Source organism: Peromyscus californicus, unplaced genomic scaffold (genome assembly GCF_007827085.1).
Source record: "Peromyscus californicus insignis strain IS unplaced genomic scaffold, ASM782708v3 Scaffold_21__1_contigs__length_65335640, whole genome shotgun sequence".
Lineage (NCBI taxonomy): Eukaryota > Metazoa > Chordata > Mammalia > Rodentia > Cricetidae > Peromyscus > Peromyscus californicus.
In genome coordinates this window covers 41562608-41582603 of record NW_026294514.1, presented here as the reverse complement: position 1 = coordinate 41582603, position 19996 = coordinate 41562608, and the positions used below count along the sequence as shown (strand labels likewise).

The 19996-nt window shown below is 43.6% G+C and overlaps 1 protein-coding gene across 5 annotated transcripts in view; it reads right to left on the bottom strand.

The window, feature by feature from the left end:
• Arhgap28 (Rho GTPase activating protein 28) overlaps positions 1-19996 on the bottom strand; it is a 174205-nt gene that overhangs the window by 71696 nt on the left and 82513 nt on the right. The window contains exon 1 of one of the 5 annotated variants that reach the window (XM_052750173.1): positions 2254-2371. The exons of the other annotated variants lie outside the window; for them this stretch is intronic. The gene's annotated coding sequence lies outside the window, so the exon portion shown is untranslated. Of the gene's footprint in view, positions 1-2253; positions 2372-19996 lie in introns of those variants that run through there. 5 annotated transcript variants of the gene reach the window in all.

Sequence of the window (19996 nt, the reverse complement as noted above, 5' to 3'; positions counted from 1 at the left end):
GTAGAAAAATTCACCTGCAATCTACGCAAATGTGCAAATGTACCCAAGAACTGAGAAAGTCTGAAATCACATACTCGGGGAAATAATAAACTCGGTTATAGTAGAGTTCCCTACCCATCCAAAAGACACAGTGGAATCTCAAGGAGAACCTTCCAGAAACTCTGCTAGCAGCAGGGACAACAGGTGCCTGACACTGGCCTTGAGCAGCTGACAAAGACAGGCATCCCAAGAATCCGTGAGCTGTAGTGAGCAGCTATTATTTTTGGCAAAGAAGTCAGACAGCACTTTGGGGACAAATGGCCTCAGAAGAGCTTCTGCGTTTACGGGAAGGGCTTCAGAGAGCTCATCTTCATCCCGAGGACAGAGCACAACCTCCCCTGCTGACACATTGTGCAATGCTCGTCCCCAGGCCCATTCAACAGTTAGATGAGGCGTGGTCTACAGCTTCATACCTCACCATATTAGGACAGAATCACGCTTAGGTTTCATCAGATGTTTGTATTTTTTTTTCCCCTTAGACCAAAACAATGCCAGGAAAACCTTATACAAAAAAACAGAATGCAATTGTGTCACACAAGCAACTTTAGCTAGGAGAACACTACTAGACTCGAAATAGATTTTAAGGGTACGTGAATAGCTAGATAGTCAACATTAAATTAAAACAGGAAAGCTTTTCCTTCTCCACACTTTGACCCGTTGTCTTTTGATCCACATCTGTGTGAACTGCCGGCAGCCACCACAGCCACAGAACGTCTGTCCATCCACTCCCCTTTGTCGTCAGCTGCAGCTGCACATGCCAGGCTGCCCTGCCTTTGAACTCCTGAGAATTCTCCTGCCTCTGCCTTCCAACTCATTGCAAGGTCACCGGGGTCACAGATGCACACCACTGCACTGGGTGGTATTTTTAATTTATTTTACTTTTTCTGTAGGACTCTATCAACTGTTAAGACTACTTAATGCTATCCCAAATTTCCCTCATGACATTCTTTGTTTTATACCCCAGCTTTCTCCATGCTTACTTAAGGAATTTTTCTTCCCTAGTACATTTTTTTCTTACTCCGGTCTAACCTGTTGTTAGGTCCATCCAACAACATGTTTCAGTTTACATTGTAGCTTTCACATCAAGATATCCCATTACCTTTTTTCTAAAGTTTCTATTTCTTTGTTGACATCACCCATAATTTCACCTTTTAATATCTGCCATCTTTTCATCTAATTTCATTAAAATGTTTACCATAATTTGAAAACTGTTCTCTCTTAATGCCAACCATCTGTATGCTGACACGCTGCTACCACAGATTGAAAACAGTTCTTGTGGAGTCATTCTTTCCTATCTGGAGACTTGTGGTTACGTGGTCAGCTGTCTTTAAACGCTCTCCGCTCTCCGGGAAGCTGGAGGAAGTGAGGCTTTACCCTAGAGAAGATCCTCTTCTCTCTGAGAGCTGGAGTGAGGGACAGATTCCTTCAGCCTCATCAAGGTTGTCTCAGACTGACGGCTGAGTTGAACTTTTCTTAGATTTAAACTTTTCTCTGGTTTCAAATACATGAGGGGGAAATTTGTGGGCACTCCAGGCCTCCCCTGCTCAGAGGGCTTTAGGGCTATAGCGCTCATATACGCACTCTCTCTCTCCCTCCCTCTCCCCTCGGTCCCTCCCTCCCCCCTCTACCACTCATCCTCCCTCCCCACTTCATCCCTCCTCCTCCCTTCCTCTCTTCCCTCCCTCCTCCCCTCTTGAGAGTCTGGCCCCAGCCTCTTCTGCTGCTGTGGTGTCAGCAAAATTACCCCCAGAGAGAACTGTCAGAGAAAATTACATCCACAGAGACTCCAATCTGTCGCCATAGGGCAGCCAGCCAGTCACAGCTTCCACGCTGTCTCCGGGTCCCAGTAGGGTCCCCTGACTTAAGGAGAGGTGACTTTCTGTCTAGTAGGGCACAGACTCCGGGGACACGTGACCAGGGAGGGCAGGGACCACCGGGCTCTGCTCACATAGGTAGAGTGCTTCCTGTTTTGGAACTTGGCTCCCATTCCATGCTTTTGTAGCCACCGCTCTCCAGTGCAGTCTCTAAAAGTCAGGGTTTTTACATCCCTCCCCCTTAGCAGTTACCGTGGAAATTATAGCCCGTCTCTTTCGTCTGCATCCCGAACGGAGCACACTGTAAACCTGTCGGGTTTTGAGACAGGTTGTGCTGGGACCGGGGAGATGCCGCCGTCAGTCAAAAGTGTTCGGCAAGTAGACAGGAGGACCAGCGTACCGTGGAGAGAACCCCGGTGAAGAGAGCTGACTGCAGTGGTCCACACCAGTGCCGTGCTGGGAGGCAGCCACAGGCAGATTCCAGGGCTCACTGGCCAGGCAGCCTAAGCCATTTGATGAGTTCTAAGCCAGTAAGAAGATTCCAGCCTCTAACAAAGAAAAAAGGGTGGACAGGTGGATGGCACCGGAGGGATGTCACGGCCAAGGTTGTCCTTGGACTACCACACAAAGCACACACATGCACGCAAACACCTACACACATGTGTACCTGTGCATGCATGAACACACATACAGGTTACATTTTCTATGCATGGTGTGCTACATTGTTTTAACCAACTCCAAATTCACTTGGAGAGCAAAGTGTAAAAAAAAAAAAAAAGACTTTATAAAGTATTTTTGCTATATAATATTTTGTGAGCCTTTATGTTCTCTCATTTTTTTTAGCAGATCTTTCCACATGATGATTTACTCTCACACACAACCTCATTTGATCTTTATGTCAGCCCCCTGAAGCCATCAATGCCAGGATTACACATCTCATTGCTCGAAGAGGGTGTCACACAGAGCCATGTGTGATACAGAAATGTCTGCTGTCGTTATTATAATGAATATGAATTCTTCATGACTTCATGGCCAGCAAGATCTTTCCTCAGTTTCAAGACTCACCTCCCATCACTCCTGTCCGGCACTGACACCAGACGTGCTAATGTTTTTTACCTTCTCTGGAAAGCTATGCTTTCTCTTCCCAGAGGACACATGCTCTCTTAGCTCCCTTCCACCTGAAACACTGTCCTGAAGAGGCATGCCTGTGTTACCTCCACAGTGTCTGGCACACTGTAGAGACTCAGAAATACTTGAAGAGTAGATGAGTAGTGACGATGGAGCCGGGGATCAGCCCAGACCTTTGATCTTCCTCAAAGCAAACTTTCTTAACTCCTGAAGTCCCTTGAGATCACTGTATAGCCTCATGTGACAATACATATTTTTGTGTCAAAGGATGAACACCATACAGTGACTTAGAGGAGGATTCTAAAACCAGCTGGCCCAGTAACCGATTTGGGACCACTGTACCCTTACTTTCCCAATCTGTAAAACAGGGACATCAACCACACAGTCTCTGTGGCCTTGTTGTCAGGATTAAGTCAAGTTAGGGCAAAGATTAGGTGAGATGTCTGGCAAATAGTGAGCCCACATGGTGGTAATTATCATAATGTACTAATTTGCTAGGCTGCATGGAGCTAGATTTGAGTGCAGGCTACAGCCAGTGCTGAAATGTCACCATGCTCTAACAGATCACTAGGAATGCCTTTGTCAAAGCTTCTCAAACTTGAACTACCCAGACTGCATTTGTCAAAGCTGCTAAAACCTGAGTTTGTTCCCCAATTTTCTTATTGTAGACCTGGCCTTTTGCCCCAATTTTGGTCCAAATCGCATAAGAATAGTCTTCTCCTGGGACTAACTGAAATGTGCTGTTATTCTGGCACAGGGGCTACCCCTTTCTCTGCCACCCTCCTCCTTCTCTGGATGTGGACAAGAAGACCAGCGCTTTAGCAGCTGTCTCAGTAGCACTATGAGAGACAGCGTAGACATTTTAGTGACTGACACAGAGCCTCGGGAGCAACACCAGTTGTTGCTGATCCGTGGACTTCCAGAAATGTGATGGGGAGGGGAAAGACCCACTTATTTTTAAAATCGACTTTATTTTTGTTATTGTTATTTGTAGCCAGAATTCCTCCAACTTCTGTAATTGGAAAGTATACTTGACTAAGCCATTTGGGGGTAGGGCAAGATGAGATTCACTCCACCCCACTAAGGGAATGCCCAGGTAATAATAGCCTAGCTTCTAAGCAAAGAAGGTTCTAGCAGTGTTCCTGATGGAAGGGCTACCTAGCTGCTGGCCTTACTTTGGTCTGGGCTTATCCAGCAGAGCCCTGAGTCACAGCTCATCTCTAAGTGGACGAGAACCACCTGCTCCACATTGCCCTCAGACCAAGCAACTCCCAAGTTTTCAAAAGATGGAACCAGAACCACACATCTCCCCTTTGTACAATGCACAAATATGTTCCTCAGCTCACAGTGGAGATACACACACACACACACACACACACACACACACACACACACTTTTCAATAGCATCTTTTAGAAGCCCAGATTACCTCAAACAGGGCCAGAATGCTCATATTAGCCCACCATTGGGTAAGATCATCCAAAAGGAAAGGCATTTGCGACAAAATATTGACTTTCTCCTGTGATATATGGAATACTGTATTGAAAGCAAGAAATAGTACTGCCATGTGGGCATGCTTTCGTGCCTCCGTAGAGTAAGAACAAAGGCTTTGGTCAGCACCAGCTGCGCACCAACTAGGATGTGTTTCTTAAAACACTCTTAGTTTGGCCCGAAGTTGGGGGAATGGCTGCTACAGGCTACAAAGATGCCGAGGGAATACAGAGTAAAGATTCAACTTCACCAACACCGCACTCCATACAATCAAAAGTTACCTCTGCTTTAATTCCCTTGAACTTGGATAATTAAGAATGCTTTGAGATTTCAGGTAGCTTTGAAAACAAGGAGAGAGAAAAGGAGAAAGTTAACACTAAAAAGAAAGAGGGAAAAAAAGGAGGGGGGAAGGGAGGGAGGAAGGGAGGGAGGGAGGGAGGGAGGGAGGGAGTCAGGCAGGCAGGCAGGCAGGCAGGCAGGCAAGCAGGCCATTTCTACAACAAGCTACCGCTCGGCTGCTCTCAGCAAAGGACAGCGGGCAGAGATGGCCAATGGTTCTCCTCCCTGTTCGGTTAATTCATCTAAACCATGGCAGGATAAGATGCCTGCTTCACAGGTGAAGTAAATCATCAAATATGAACCCTTTACGTTCTGCCTACGTTCAAACTAACATGCAATTTATACGCTTGATGTCTATATTTGGTGAGGCTCAGTCAATCTCACAAGTGACTCTTATCACGTTATCCTCTAAGATAAATTAAAGCTATGTGTAGAGAATCATTTTGGTGACACCAATTCATTTTCTCCAAGACTACCTTTTTTTTTTTTTTAAATCCAACCAGGAGATGCTGGGGAAGAACCTATAAAAGAGAATGTGGGCATAAGAAAGAGTTCTCTCACCCTTTAATTCATTCCTCACTTTTAATGGTACTTGAGTCTTGGTCATTCATGTTTTCTGCTTCTGAAATTATATTGCACTTTGTAATCTAGATAAATACTTTTTAAAAGATCACCTTTTACTGCAAACGTTTACTTTTTACAATTTTTAGGTGTGTGTGTGTGTGTGTGTGTGTGTGTGTGTGTGTGTGTATGTGTGTGTGTGCATTTACCTGCCACATGTGTGCAGATGTGGATGAAAGCCAAAAGAGTGTGTTGATCCTGTGGAGATGGCATTACACGTGGCCCTCGTGAGTGCTGGGAACCAAACTTGGTCCTTCTAGACCAGTGGTTCTCAAACTTTGCGTTGTGACGCCTTTGGGGATCACAATCTCAGATCTCCTGCATATAAGATATTTACATTATGATTCATAACAGTAGTAAAATTACAATTATGAAGTAGCAACAAAAATAATTTTATGGTTGGGGGGTCACCACAACATAAGGAACTGTATTAAAGGATCATAGCATTAGGAAAAGTTGAGAACCACTGGACTAGATTATCAGTATGCACTGTAAGTTACATGTTTTCTCTATGGCTTAAACCAAACCACGGTGTATATTTTCATAATGTGCTTTTTGTGGGCTCTGGTGCTTTTGAAGTCATTCTGGCACCATGGAAGGGTTTACCTCAACTTTCAAGCTCCCTTCTGTCTGTCTGTCTGTCTGTCTGTCTGTGAGGTACTGTGATGTATTTGATAAGATGCAACCACTTTCAGAACGTGTGTGGTCCATACTTATAACCATTATCACCACCATTGATGCTCAATGAATGATGGAAAACATGCTTAGTTTACCCTTATTTCCCCCTTTCTGGGTGTCTGTTGACCTACTTCAGCTCTAGAAACTCACATGACAGGGCGGCATCACAAACAAGCTCACCAGAATCATCACGCAGGTTTTTGGCCCACCTTCTACATGGGCGCTCTTGTACAGATGGGACAACTAAACTCTGTGTCCATCTAGACAAACTTTCCCCGCGTGGGGATGGTCGTCCTCCTCCTGGAAACTCACCTACAACTCAGTTTCAAACTAGGGGATTTACAAGAGCACATTTATCCCCGGCCGGCACCAGTGAACTGGCCGTTAGGATGGCAACATCAACCTTTCTAGATGTTCCTCTTTCAGAGCGTCCTATACACCGATTACTCCATGATTGTTTTATTTCTGGCCTGTTCCCCGAGGCAATGACCACCTGTGTTCCATTTGCTTTCACTGGCCAATTTGGAGACGGCTGATCCCTGACACCCGTACAGCCTGAAACTGGAACACCACAGGCAGGATTTCTAATGAAACCGTGATCCTAGAACTAGACGGAGGAAAGGAAACTCGAGATGTTTTCATATGCCAGTACATTTTATAGATAAGGGAAAATAAGCCCTTGGCATGTAAGACACAAGTTCAAGGTTGCAGGGTTATGTTTTGAGAAATGACACCACACAGTGCTGTCCTGATGGTTCTATTTTTTCCCCTGGTGGCCTATTTCTTGAGCGGCTTGTATTCACCCTCGTCATTCATTTTCCAAAAGCATTACAGTTTGACATCTGCACATTAGGGATGGTCCCCTTTGCTCCCTTAATATGTGTCTGAAAAAACACATGACACAATAAAGTTATATTTTTAGCATAAAGTGATGAGAGTTATGTCCTTCATCAAAATATGTAATAAGAAGAAATCAGAGCTATATACTCAAACCTCGTAGTGGTTGAATGAGCAATGTCCCACAGAGGCTCAGGTATGTGAACGCTTGGTCCCCAAATGGTGGCACTGTTTGGGAAGGTTGGGGAACCTTTAGAAGGTGGAGCCTTGTTAGAGAAGGAAATAGTCACTGGAGGCTGATTGAGGTTCTATAGCCTCACCCTGCTTTTTGTTCCCTCTCTCTACTTTCTGTGTTCATATGAAATGATGAGATCAGTCTGCTCCACACCTGCGCCTTCCCACACCTGCGCCTCCCCACACCTGCGCCTCCCCACACCTGCGCCTCCCCACACCTGCGCCTCCCCACACCTGCGCCTTCACACACCTGCACCTCCCCACACCTGCGCCTTCACACACCTGCGCCTCCCCAAACCTGCGCCTCCCCACACCTGCGCCTCCCCACACCTGCGCCTCCCCACACCTGCGCCTCCACACACCTGCGCCTCCCCACACCTGCACCTTCACACACCTGCACCTTCACACACCTGCACCTTCACACACCTGCGCCTTCCCTGCTATGATGAACTGTATCTCCTCTGGAGCCGTGAGCCAAAACAACCCTTTCTTCTCTAAGTTGCTTTTGTCACAGTGTCTAATCACAGCCACAGAGAAGCAACTACACAGGGTCATATAAGATAAATACAATTCTAAACAAAGTTTTAAATAATTACTTAAAATTATTTTTAAATTATTAAGATTTTTATTAAAGAAAAACAAGCTTTGTCTCTGACATTATGAAAGTAATTGAATACTAGGGCAGAGTAACCCCCAGACAAGTAAGTTATCTATAAAACAGAGATAACACTGAAATGTTTAAAAACCATGTCTGTATACCTGATCTAAAAGGATCAGATTGGTGCTATTTCCTGCAAACATTCATGATGTGAACACTCTGATGTTAACGATGGCAGCAATATAACTGAGGGCCTGTGGAATCCACCCTCCTTCCACCCTCTCCAGTTCATTCAAAATATTGATGAGCACTGATGAATCTCACATATTTCTACAGCAAACCATGGCAGCATTTCTCATAATCGGTTCTCATAATGCCTCTTGGGGCAAGACAAAGAAAGCCACAGGCCAGCAGCACACTCAGCCCCTGTGGCTGATGTGGACTTTGTAAAGGAGGAGCTCTGAGTTTCATCAGAAGACAGTGGCGTAAATGATTTCATGCTAGCTGACGCTGGGCACACTGGGGCCTCTTGTCTCCAGAATCCCCGAGGCTCCTCCACACACCAGGATGGACAGCTTTGGTGGTTCAGTATCATCCGATTCCTGACAGTAGACAGGAAACTGTAAATCCCCAATCGATAGGTCACACATGGAGCACAGAGAGCTATTTCTTCCCTGCCACCTCTGTTGAAGCCTTTTCTTTCAGAGAGAAGTAACCCATCCCGGAAAACTTCGTTCCTCTACAGCTCCCTGTCCACAGATTTCTAGCCATGTCATCATCATTCTTTGCCACTGTCAAGAGTTCTTTACTAGAATCAATGACTTCTGAAGGGACTCTGCATAACCAATCCATTAAGCTCATATGCTTTTAAAAACATAAATGATTAAACATCTCATTGCATCTACTTTCAATTATATAACAGAATGGCTGCCATTTAATAGTTTGACTGTGATGAATGATCCAGAGATAATGCAGGCCTTGACATTTCTGCTTTCATTTTCCACTCTAACGCTGTCTTCAAAGCAAAACTTGCCTATATTTTCCTTAACAAAACATCTACCAGAGTTGTGTAGCATGAATCTTAAAAGTTCTTATTAATAAAAACAAACCTGGGAGCCAGATATTGGGGTGAACGCTGAAAGATCAGAGAAGCAGAACAAGCCACAGCCACCTCATCTTGCCAGTTCCTCAGCTGATCCTGTTTCCTCAGACTGGAAGCCTCTGAGTCCTCATCTGAATGGATCTCAGCTGAACTGCTGCTCAAAAGCCTAAAAGCTTAACCAGCTAAAAGCTTAACCAGCCTCTAGTTCCTGGTCCTCACACCTTATATACCTTTCTGCTTTCTGCCATCACTTCCTGGAATTAAAGGCTCTTGTTACCATGCCTGGCTGTTTAAAGTGTGGCCTTCAACTCAGAGATCCAGGTGATCTCGGCCTCTGGAATGCTAGGATTAAAGGCGTGTGTGCCACCATTTTCTGGCCTCTATATCTAGTGGCTGTTCTATTCTCTGACCCCAGATAAGTTTATTACGGTGCACAATATTTTGGGGAACACAATACCACCACAGAGTTGTAACAGGGAATCCTACCAGGACCCTTGCTTGCTCACACAGCATCTTTGCTGTTTGGGTTCTTGAAACAGGGTGGATCATTTTTTGAAGATTTTATTTATTTATGTATTTAGTTAGTGTGTGTGTGTGTGTGTGTGTGTGTGTGTGTGTGTGTGTGTGTGTGTGTGTGTATGCACTTATGGAGACCAGAAGAGGGCACTGGGTCCCTGGAGTAGTTAAAGGCCACTTTTCTCCCAGGGAAAATAAGATGTGGCCAAGGGAACGAGGATGAATCTCAGACCCCTTTGCCCTCTCAGCCAATAAGCAATCTGTACAGTGGTATACACAGACCCTGCATTCTACTAAATGACTCACAGAAACCAGAGGAGCAGCATGTGCTTATCATTAAAGCATTCAGGAGGCTGAGGCAGAAAGACAGCATGCTCAACCGCAGCCTAGACTCCATAGTGAGAATTCATCTTGATAAAACATAGCAATGACTGAACATTTCCATTCATTTTTATTACAGAATTCCAGCAAAATGTTTGTCTCTAGCAAATTTTTTAACATCACATTCATTTGTGTGTGTGGGGGTGGGGGAACAGTCATATTACTCATGTTCAGTAAATGTAGATACTAATTCATTGATTCAAAATTAATAGTCATTATCCTAGAGGCTTCAGAGATGGATTAGTGTACTGCTCTTGTAGAGGACCTAGGTCATGGTAGGTCACAAGCAATCACCTGTAAATTGAGCTCCAGGAGACCATACACCCCCTTCTGGCCTTTCACAGGCACCTGCACTCATATACAGTCATGCACACACATGGGTGGGCACATGAGTGCGCATGCGCGCGCGCGCACACACACACACACACACACACACACACACACACACACACAATTTAAAATGAAACTTACACATCTTATTACCCATACCAAAATGTAACTTTAAAAACACATACAAATAGAAAAGAATAGATGTTCAGTATTAAGAACTCAAGAAAAAGGGTAAATAAATGTTTGCAGACTCATATATACCCTTGTACCCTTGAGACACAGGGACCCTCGAGTTGGGTTCTCTTGTATTTGGAAACCTATTTGCACATACTCCATGGACACATAGCGGATGACATCAACATAGCAAACCCTAGGAAGTATCCACTGAAAAAGGGAGTCAGCTTTGGAAGGGAAGGTCAGCTAGGTCCATTTCCCCTCTGAGGAGCATCTGGGTGACAGTCATCAGTGACAGTGCTGGCTCGGTGATGGCTCCTCCCTTTCCCCTTCAGTCCCTTCTTCTCTCCTCTCCCAAATCAGTTCTTAACGGTGTTCAAGCCAGCAACATTTCAAAGGGCTTATCTAGTTAGCCAGCAAAATTTTGTTACAGTAACGGATGTTTTGTAGTCACCAGGCAGAAGCTGGGCCTGGGTGAAGCAGCAGGAAGACTCAGCATCTAGAGATGTCCTGAGATGTCGTGGACACTTGGACAGTGCCCCTGGACTGGAACTATTATGCTGTATTTGATCCAGCTGCCTCAAAACTCTACTCAAGTGGTTCATTTTATATATATATATTGCTCCAAACTTTCCTGGAGAACTTTCAGAACCCTTGAGTCCTACTCACTGAAAGTTCAATGCAGAAAATTGGAAGAGAACATGTGTTTTTACAGTCACTCATCCTCTACCTTTTCCAGTTCGCTCAGCACACTGCTTATCATCTGGTACATTCCTCGCCCCTCAGAGAAACGCTAGTGCCTTCTGCTATGTGTGAGTCACACCTGGAAAAACAGATCTGTCTCCTCTCACAAGAGGAGTTCTGCCTGGGATGAGAGCACTCTTCTGGCTACTTTCTGAATCTCCCTTACTTAATGAAGTGCTGTTGCCTCTCACTCACACTTGGACCTTCGACACAGGGCTCTCTCGGATGCCCATGGAGTTCACTGTAACCTGCGTGCTGGTACCTCCCACAAGCAGAAGAACAGCCCGGTGGCTCTGTCAGTCGCCCCATCACAACCAGGAACCACTTGGCAGCTTCAGGTTCCCAGACTCACTGTCATTCCTATGGGTGTTGCAAAGAGGCATCAAGACAATGGCACATTGTTCTTCAACCCCACACCCAAGAGAGGGGCCTGGCTGTCTTTGTTCCTGAGAACATTCCTGTGCTTGGGATTCTCCCTCCCACTCTCAGACGTAATTTAAGATTAATTTAGGGTGGTCTGTGCAAAAGGAAAGAATGTTTCACACTCATCCACATTCCTCTAAATGTGAGTGGATGGGAGAAATGTTTGTTTTTAATTTTAGATTTATTTCTTCTATGTGCATGAGTGGTTTGACTGTATGTACGTATGTATGTGTATCACATGCATTCTTGGTGCCTGTGGAGGTCACAAAAAGGAGTCAGATCCCTTGGACTGCAGTTAGGGATGGTTGAGAGCTAGCATCTAGGTAGTGGAAACTAAACCAGTGTTCTCTGCAAGAACAAACACTCTTAACCACTGAGTCATCTCTGCAGTTCCATGGATGGGAATTTGAAGACATTTCTATCAGTGAATTTAATGGTATTTCATGCAAGACAAAAAAATATATGTGAATTCTTTAAAATACATGCAAAGATCCAGGCTGAGCCATTCCCTCTTTGTGGCTCCAACTTTCCCAGCAAGCAACCAGACTCCGGCTTAATAGGAGAAAAGAGAAAAAAAAAAATTCTGCCAAGTCTCTAGTAGAGGATTTAATCTGTGGGTGACTTGTGAGACCAGAGGCAAAGAGAAGATAAAATGTTCCAGAAGAGATTACTGACTACAATATGGTGCTGATGGTTAACTTAACAAATATTTCTTGGGTGCTTACGAATGCTTATGAATCCTAGGTGCAAGTTTCCAGACATCGGACCGTGCCTGAGGTGCTGCAGAAACATCTGTGAGTGAAAGGGTCCGGGAACCCTGCTCTGTTATTTTAAAGGACAAACAGAACCAGAATAAGTCAAATGCAGATGGTCATGGGGGCACATGTGTATGTTTAAAAACGTGCAAGTGAGCTTGTGTTTCTAATCACAGAAGAGTCACAGGATTCAAGATAACCCTCTCAAACACAAGCTGGGAAGGACTAGAGGAGGCAAATGAAGGAAGCCGTCATTTCAAAACGTATCAGTTAATACGGGATACAATGGCAGGGAGCCAGCAAAGCTACAGGGAGCCTCCAGTGGGTGTGGCTTTCTGCTCCAATCACACTGACTGCCGTAAAGAGATGGGATCCAACACCCAGGACACACAGTGGGAACATGGAAGGTCACATCATCAGAAGTTATAAAAGATGAAGTCACATATATTATTAGTAGGGCATGATTTGCCTCAGCTAGAGTATGTTCTAAAATGTACCCACCCACATCCTTAAAAAAAAAAAAGCCTTAAGTAATTACCTGTGAATATGCAGCTGTACACTCTTTAAGGAAATACTACAAAACCCAGTCCTCAAACACATGAAATCCCTAGGTTTCAAAGCCCACTGACTAGACTGATACAGCAAGTAGAAAACTCAACCTACACCCAATGGGAAAGTGGTCAGTAGAAGAGACACAGGCATGGTGGAGTCAGCAGAAGTGTTATAAGAACTAAGTTAAAACGTCCCAGATACCCATGGATTTACAATACAGCATAAGCATTAATAAGGAACAAATCAGAAGTTATAAAAGATGAAGTTTATATTATATAAAAATATAATATGAAGTAGAACATTCACTGGGTATAATGAACAAAGATCAGTGAACCTGAAGACATATTAACAGAAACAACATAGAGAGAAGTACCCAGAAAAAACAGTGACAGAAGCCGACTGAAGAAGCCCTGTGACCAACAGGATGATGCTAGGTTGCTAGGTGGCCTAATACATGTGTTAATTTCTACCCCAGCTGGAGTGTCAGGATGATCTATATCTCTATTTCTCTCTCTCTCTCTCTCTCTCTCTCTCTCTCTCTCTCTCTCTCTCTCTCTCTCTCTCTCTCTCTCACACACACACACACACACACACACACACACACACACATACACACACACACACATATCACCACCACCACCACCACACTACAAACTCATAAAGTGATTCTTAAGCTACTGAATGTCAGGAAACTAAAAACAGTAAGCTCTCAGAGACAGGAAACACAAGAGAGCCCTGCAATGACCTCGGCTCAGCATGGAGAGAAAGCTGCCAGCTCATGGTACAGGAGCAGGGACCCCAGCTAAGCCTGCTGCTCGGCCTAAATTTATAATGGCACTAGGTGTCAGGAGAGTACTAAGTGCTCACGCCAAGGAGTTGGTGAGCAGAGACCCCCCCAGTCCAGCTCTGGAGATCTTCAGAGGGTCACCCCCACATGGAGTCTTCAGCTGAGAACAGTCAGCTTATCAGTAGAAAAGATCAAGGATTCATGGGACCTTGCCTGGAACAGTGCTCAAGAGGGCTATGCCAATAGTGAGGAAAGCTAATTAGTCTAAATGCTGCTTCTATCCAACAGGTCAGTTTTGCTGTGAGCCATAAAAGAACCCAATCACTTCCATGTGTCACAATAAACTCAAACATACTTAAAGAAAAATAAAAAATACCCAGCCCCAAACAAGACATATTTCACTTAGAAAATTGCCAGGCATGTAAAGAAGCAGGCTAATATGAGTCACAGTGAGGAGAAAATGCAATTCAAATAGACCCTAAAAATGTCACAGACTTCAGAATAGACAGGAACATTAAAATCAGTTATAACTTTATTCATATCTTAAGAAGCTAGAAGGAAGAATGGCATCATAAATATCCAAACAAAAAGTTGAAATCCCATACAAACCAAAGCCACAGACCCAGAAGTCCAATATACCAACACTCAAGAAACACGAAAAACGTGTGATGGTGCACACTTGCCACCCTCGCACAGTGGAGGGAGGCAGAGGCAGAAGAACGTTGATTTGAGGCCAGCCTGGGACAGAGGGCCACATCCTCTCAGAGAATCGAGGGAGGCAGCTGGAGAAGGAAGGGAGACAGGAGCCGTGCCACACAAGACAAACCATAACCAGCCACCACATTGTTTGGTCCAGTGACGAACAAGCCACAGCATCGGAGAAAAGCACAAAAACATCTGTACAAGGAAACAGAGAAAAGGATGCCAGCGGTCTTCTGTTAACAAACAATGGCATCCCAAAGACAATGGACTGCATTTCTTAAGCATTTAAAGAAACATAAAGATCAACCCAGTAGTATTTACACAGTGAGATAGCTTTAAAAAAAAATGACAAGGGAAATATACATTTTTATTAAAATATAAAACAGATAAAAGAGTACACAGCAACAGATTCTTCCTATAAAAATAGTAATGGAAATTCTTTAAGGGGAAGAAAAATGTGACTATACAGAGGTACACAGGGCAACTATGAGGTGAAAGAGAAATTGTTTTTCTTACTTAAACATCTTAAGGGCTGCTTGATCACTAAAAACAAGTAATAATGAAGGGTGGTAATAACAAGAAGGCCTGCAAGGGAGATAAGCATTCTATTCTGGGGTTTTTACGCGAATTTTTCCCATCACTTTAACATTGTAATCTACAGAGTCATGGTACAGACTTCTAGGGCTACAGTTTGTTTGTTTGCTTGTTGTTTGTTTTGAGGGAGGGTCTTACTATTTTTCCCAAGCTGCTTTCATACTACTGTACTCAAGTGATCCTTCTGCCTCAGCCTTCTGACTATCTGGGACTATACAGGCTTACCTATAGCAGCTAGCACAGAGCACAGTATTTGATGGACACAGTCAATGTTCATTGATCACATCAGAGTAGCTATCATAAGGACCACAGCGAACATTTGTATTTTTGTGTCGGGAGCATTCAACATCCCTTCTTCTAGCTTAGACACAGGTAGTCACCTCATTGTATTACAGGGCACTAGAACCTAATTCATCGATTTTACAGGTTTTTACATTAAAGTACAAAAATATTACAGACAACTTTATGGCAGGAAGTCCAATAATGTAGGCATAAATGATAAAGCTCAAACCTAGCAGAAGTAGGAGAAATGGGTAATCTAAAAAGCCCTCACCTAATGAAAGACTTTGTATTTGTATATAACGTCCTTTCTTCACAGAAAATTCCATATCCAGATGGCCTTGTTAGAGGATTCCAAAAAACATCTAAGGGAGAAACAATGCCAATTCCTCACAAACTTACAGAAAGGCCAAGAGTGGGAAACTCTTGTTATATGAGCCAGTGTTACTCAAGTTCCAAAACAAGAGGCATTACAAGGAAAGAAAATCCCAGACCCCTGCTCCCCATGAGTGAAGAAGAAAACACTCCATATAAGATTTGAGCAAGTCAAATCTAACAACTGTAACAAAACAACTCATCATCGCCAAATGTGGGCAATTCTGAGACAAAGGTGATTTAAATAATGTGATTCATTATATTAGTAAGTTAAAAAAATTTTTTTTAAATCAAGATTTTTTAACTAAGTGCCCCAGAAAGGTACTTAACAAAATGCAACACCTATCAAAACGACTCTTGGGCCAATTAAAAATAGAAGTGTTACAACCTGGATCTGTGAGTGAGTCGCAGCGTCTGGAAAAATGGCCCTGTTGTATCTAATGATGGAAAGATAAAATGCCTGCTCTCACCGCTTGCACTCAAGATGTACTAAAAATTCTAACCATGCAATTAGGCAAGAAAAAGAAAAGATATCCACATTGCAAATAAAAAGGCGAACTGTCTTCTTTTATGTGGGTATCACGACCCGGGTGTAGAAAACTCCTCTAAAACAAAAACAAGTAAAAAAAAAAAAAAAAACTAAAAAAAGAGCTTAGCAAAATGCAAAGATATGCTAGCAGTAACTAAAAAGCACTTGTATATCTGTGTTGACAGCGAGCAACCAGAAAACAGAATTTGAAAACCATACCATTTAAAACAGCCCCCAAAACGTAAGTTGTCTACGAGAAAGTCCAGAAAAATGGGCAAGCCTTGTATACTGACAACTACAAACACTACTGGGGAAGCTGAGGCCTAAGGATCTAGGGTTCTAGGCTAGCTAGCCTGGGCTACAGGGTGAGATCCTGTCAAAAACAAGAGCAAAACAAATAAACAAAAAACTACTAGAAATCAAAATCTTTGAGACTTCGAAAGCAAAGATTTCAAACACGTGGTAAGATAGAACATTCACCAAATGGATTTTAATATTTCTGTTCTTCTAAGGACACCAAGAAAAAGATAAAAAAAAAACTATAAATAAATAATCCCAAGATGAAAATGTGCTTGTGTCCAAATGCAGAAAGAACTCCCCAAGCTCAGCAATAATGACGGAGACTGAACTTTTATAGACAAGTTGTCAAAGAAAGAAACTGTCTAGAGTTTAGAGAGCAGAACATGATGGGTGGTGCAGCCTGAGAACCACGGTAAGTATCGCTTTTAAAATGACCGGTCGCTGCTGACCCATAGATTCAGAAGATATAGCTCACCTTAAATATTTGATTTTGAACTGCTTGAAATTAGAAAGACAGTAGAACAGTGATTTTCAGTCTGTGGGTCACAACCCTTTGGGGGTTGAATGACCCTTTCACAGGGGTCTCCTAAGGGGTCAGAAAACACAGATATTTACAATTCATAAGAGTAGCAAAATTACAGTTCTGACGTGCAATGAAATAGTTTCATAGCTGGGGGTCACAGCGTGAAGAAGGTTGAGAACCCCTGCTCTAGATTAATTTCAGCCTCCCTTGGTCTGGCTCAGGTTATAGGGCCAGATACAGTGAACCTAAAATTCTTCATCAATGAAAGATTTTTTTTTTAAAGACAAAGTCTCACTTTGTAGGCCCACTGACCTGGATGGATGACCCTACAACCTTCAATCTACCATGTGCAAACATTTCAGATGGGCACCACCATACCTAGAATATGAAAAATATGAAATACAAGCATGTGGCAGAATTGTAGTTGTATACAGAAATGCTTTCTAGAATGGATGTTGTAGTAAAGAAACATTTTCAGAAAATTATTCGATACATCTGCTAGTTTATCATTAGTCCCTGTATGTCTAAAACTTTGCATTTTGTTAAATAAAAAAAAAAGACCTATTTTCTTATCCTCTCCAAACTTAATCTTTTTCCTTTAAAGTTTCATGAAAAGAAAACAAGTTGTTTTGGAAAAGTTATCTGAAGTTGGTCCCTCTTCTCCAGCTTCCCTTCTCTCATAAGCCTCTGAAGTATAGAGATCTGTTCCAGGCAGGGCCAGCTCCAAAAAGATAAGCAAGCTATGCGGTTATGGAAGAACGGAAAAGCAAAAAGACTATGGAGGAGGTGGGGTGAGCACAGAAACCAGCACAGAAATCCCGAATCCTGCATGCATAGGAATTATCCACAAGAGGACTGCTGGGACCATTCTGACCTCAGATGACAGCTAGAAGGAAAAGCGGGTGGGTGGCTGGGAAGTCACACGGGAAGGAGAGCGCACAGGTTAGCGACTACATTCCCACAGCTATCTCAAACTGACAGGCGTCAACTCTAAAGCCCATCGCTGGGTTCTAGTATTTTCCTCTATTTCTGAGATCTTGCTTCAGGTGAGGTATGACTGACACCAAAGAATAAAGCAAGGCTCTCTTCCACACAGTACGACAGAGCTCAAAGTTGGCTACCCCTCACCATGGAAAGCCAGCCTACGTGGACACCCAGTGTTACAAACAGGTAGTGAGCAATTAAGCCCCTAATGTCCACTTACTCTTACTATTTTCTGTCCAGATCTACATCCATGTCCCTTGGATCCTGAGCTGCATCATCCTCCGAGATCAACCTGTCTTATCATCATGCTTAAGGTATGCAGCCCTCCGCAAGCCTGGCTCATTTTTTTCATTCTCTATCATCCTAGTTCAGCATGTGATCTGAGTATATGTCTGTGCATATGTGTATGATTGCATGCGTATTTTTACGTGAATGTTTATGTGTGTACCTTTGCATGTGTTCACTTACCTAGAGAGAAAAATGAGCTGTGATCCACTCTTGGATTTAGAAAGTCTTTAAACAAACAAAACACCCAGGAAAGTATCCAGTGGAAGTCCGTGAAGATAAAACTCTGGTAGTTCTGTGCATTTATCCAGAAATCCGTATGAAATTGTTTAGCCTCTCTTTATACACTGAAGGAAATTGCCAATTGAAAAACTTAAGTTGATTTCAGGGACTTGAGTTCTGCTACACAAAAGGGAAGCAAGGTCTGGAACAAAGATTTCAAATCCTTCGAGCAAATCTAAAGCATTCACAAGGAAATGTAAAAACCAGTGGAAATGTTCACATCCCAAGTCACAGGCAGTCCACAGTCCACCTAACCAAATGACTGAGGCTGACTTCTGTCCACGAGGACACATGGAGGGATGGGGGGACACGCCCCATTTTCCTGTTAGAGGCCAACGAGCCAATTTTACCAGTAACAATTTCTCTTAAGTTCTGAAACTGACAGAAACACACATCAAGGTTCACTGTAACTTACAGCTATGAAGGAAAAAAAAACAACATGGAGGTGTGTATGGCGCGGGGGGGTGGGGGTGGGGTGGGGGGTGGAGGGTGGCTAAACTGGCCAATCTGTAGAGAAAGTGGCTCTTCGTGCTCATTGAGTTCCTATAGGCAACCCAAACAAACTTGGCTGTACTGTAGACATAATCAATTAATCAATTCCCCAGGAGGTATCTGATTTACAACATCTGAAGCCAGGAAACCCACACCACTCTCATTTTCTTTTGTGTGTGTGTGTGTGTGTGTGTGTGTGTGTGTGTGTAGAGAGAGAGAGAGAGAAAGAGAATAAAGCACTATATATAAAGTCTGTCTATGGCCTTAGGAGCTGCTTTGGTCTGTAAGTGTAGTACTTCGGAGGTGGAGACGGGAAGATCCCTGGGGGTCACTGCCCAGAGAGTCGGAAGACAGCAGAGGTCAACCTCAGGCCTCCTGGCACATGCTCACATACAGAGACAGGCAGGCAGGCAGGCAGGCACGCACGCATGCACCCACAAATGCATGCAAACACGCATGCACGCACAGACACACACTTCCATCTATACTATGAATTTCCGAAAGTCTCGTGCTATTATTCTTAATCTGTGGGTCCCTCTGAATGAATAACAAGTCTCAATGGAATTTTCAGCATATTAGAAGCCACCACACACTCCTGGCTGATGACACCAGGCAGGCAGTGGGCTTGACCTTCTGTCTTTTAAATGTCACCGCAGTGAAATAGTTCACAATCCAGTCCAACTTAAAGTTCGGGGGAGAAGAGCAGGAAGACATTTTATTTTATATTTATTTATTTGTTTGTTTGTTTTTGGTTTTTTGAGACAGGGTTTATCTGTGTAGCTTTGGAGGCTGTCCTGGATCTTGCTCTGTAGACCAGGCTGGCCTCGAGCTCACGGAGATCCTCCTGCCTCTGCCTCCCGAGTGCTGGGATTAAAAGCATTTTAAAATCCCAGAAAGTTGAGTGCAGTTCTTTACTCCCTTCCAGTCAGAACATCAAAAGTCCCAAGATTATCTTCCTCCACACCACAAATCTGTCCCTTCCTCTTGAATATGTGAGAACAGAATGGAGAGAACAACAAACCGACGACCAGAGTGAGGTGCATGGAGGTAAGAAGGGCAGCTGTGGCAGACACTCATGACAACGGTTTAAAGAAACACCAGCCCCTTCA